Source organism: Silene latifolia, chromosome 9, assembly GCF_048544455.1.
Source record: "Silene latifolia isolate original U9 population chromosome 9, ASM4854445v1, whole genome shotgun sequence".
NCBI lineage: Eukaryota > Viridiplantae > Streptophyta > Magnoliopsida > Caryophyllales > Caryophyllaceae > Silene > Silene latifolia.
Genome location: NC_133534.1, coordinates 167,834,560 through 167,837,176, shown reverse-complemented (window position 1 = coordinate 167,837,176; position 2,617 = coordinate 167,834,560). Strand labels below are relative to the sequence as shown.

At 39.2% G+C, this 2,617-nt stretch overlaps 1 non-coding gene across 1 annotated transcript; it reads right to left on the bottom strand.

Annotated features, from left to right (window-relative positions):
* Positions 1–2,309: 2,309 nt before the first annotated feature.
* LOC141603304 (small nucleolar RNA R71) lies at positions 2,310–2,416 on the bottom strand. Its single transcript, XR_012525189.1, has one exon. It is a non-coding gene; the product is annotated as a small nucleolar RNA R71 (small nucleolar RNA).
* Positions 2,417–2,617: the final 201 nt, after the last annotated feature.

Sequence of the window (2,617 nt, the reverse complement as noted above, 5' to 3'; positions counted from 1 at the left end):
CAAACCTTGCATTTTCATGGCAAAATGAGACTAAATTGATTGAATTCAATGACCAAGCATCAAGGAGAGACAAGATTAGAAGGCCTTTGTACATACTATAGTAAATGGGCAATGATGGGAAAAGATCCTTGCATCCTCGAGGAAATCCGCAAGAATTTTATGAAGAAAAGGGAAGAAAAGAAGAAGAAAGCACGCTGCATGACAATCCGTGCGTCTTCCCAAGAAGACGCCCGTCCACCAAGCCACAATCCGTGCGTCTTCCTTACAAGATGCCCGGCAAAGAAGATCCGTAAGACGCCCGTCTTCTCCCAAAGACGCCCGGGCCCAGACCACCGAATCCGCCCGTCCCGTGCCAAAGACGCACGGATTCCAAGGCAGTCAAATTTCGTTTCTTCAAGCTTCAAGAAAGATGCCCATCCTTCCAAAAATACCGGCGTTTCCCTAAGTAGGGACTTAATCGTCATTTAAGCCCTTATTTAGCCCATATTCCTACACCTAATCCCCACGAGAAATACCCCATTAGTCTAATTAGAAGAGCATGTTCTTCTTAGCAATCTTTAGTGTAGTTAATATCAATCAAATCTCTCTTTAATTTTGTAATCAACAATTAATCAAGTTTTAATACAAGTTTTATTTCCTTAATATCTCTTTCGTTCATCATTTATTTTCGGTAATTGAAGATTATTTGGGTTATTATTGGGAGATTGACAACCTCTCAATCAAGCATCAAGTACTTCTTTTATTCTTTACTTTATTATTGGAATCATTAGTAGGTATAATTCTCTTAATCCCTCTTTAATTATTGTTAATTACTTTCATTTATTCATCATGTTTCACTTTGTTAGTATGATTGACAACCTTGCTAGCATGATCAACATGATAATGAGTGAGTAGTCACCTAGCTAGGGTTAATGGGTAATTAGGGGAAACCAACATGAGGAATGATTCATGCTTAAATTAATATGCTTTCATGGTTTATTTGCTTGCTTGTTATGATCTCAACTCATGCACATGTTATGTTTCATGAAATGCGAGCCTATGAATCCTTGCATTTTTTACCCATCACCTATCTTTTCAATGAGACTTGTAAGACATAAACCAACTCGAGTCTCATTAGACAATGCATATTGTTGAGTAGGGAAGACTAAGTCGACTTGTAGGTGTTGTACAATCTAATCGATTCGGCTCCGGGACCCAAACTTTCCTAGGATTGTAAGATATAACCCAAATTAATCCATCACAACAATAATTGCTTGCTTATAATTTGAGAACATGTTTGTATGATCAATTTCCATGATTCCCCTATGACCCCATGACACCCTAGTGCCTTTTATCAATTGTTTACAACCCTTTTAATTCATCTTGCTTGTTTACTTTCATTGCTATTTAGTTTAGTGACCTTCTACATCAACCCCAATTGTGACACCCCTAAGACACCACTAGTTGCAATAGAAATATCATCTCAATTCCTGTCCCTTGGGATCCGACCTTTACTTGCCTCTTTACTAATTGTAGAGTTGTTTGTGAAGCTATAAATTGTGTTTTGGTCTAGGTGCTCCTAACGACAAGTTACCGAAAAGACGTAGTCCGACCAAAAATGGCGCCGTTGCCGGGGATGGTGTTAACTTGATTTAGATTTTCTTATATTGTTATTAGTTGTGTCTTTCTTTGCCTTGGGGAAGTAAAACTCCTCAAGGTTTGTTTTAATTGTTTTCGAGTTGTTTGATATTTTGCATGTCTAGAAGGTCACAAGGTGATTTGTTACCTTTTGATCACGAAATTGAAAGAACTTTGACAACCAATAGAAGACTTGCTAGGAGAAATTTGAGAGGTATTGGTGAGGTTGTAGATATCCAACCAACTATTGAGTTCATCAACCCTTTTGCAAGAGAAGGTGAGGAGAACCCAACACAAAATCCAACACAAAATCAACCCACAAAGCCTAAGTTTTCATCACATTCCGTACCCACCGAGGAGAACCTACCCAATGGTACTCCCACACCACAACATCTAACCGGAAATTTATTGCCAAATCCGCATTTATCCAATTAGTCGAAAGAAGCCAATTTGGGGGGATGCCTAGTGAAGACCCTCATTCTCATATGGAAACCTTTTGTGACTATTGTGATGCGATTTCTCAAACCGGTGTAACTCAAGACCAAATTCGATGTGTCTTATTTCCTTTTTCTCTAATTGGCACCGCGAAACAATGGTTGAAAGGCCTTGATAAGGCTACTCTCGGAATTGATTCTTGGAAGAAGTTGGCTCTAGCTTTCTACAAAAAGTTCTATCCACTGGAAAAGACTAACATGCTAAGAGCTCAAATTACGGGTTTTAAGCAAAGGGATGAAGAATCTTTGTATGAAGCTTGGGAGCGGTTCAAGAGAATTTGTCGCTCGTGTCCTCGCCATGGACTTAGCGAGTGGTTCTTGGTACAACAATTTTGGAACGGTCTTTATGAAGATTCAAGGAACATTCTCAACATGGGATCAAATGGAATGTTCACCGAAGTTGATGACAATCAAACTTGGAACAAAATTGAGGAAATGGCGGTCCATAACTCACAATATAGTAGACCTCGCAAGGCTACTAGAGGAGGAAAGCATGAAGTGGACTC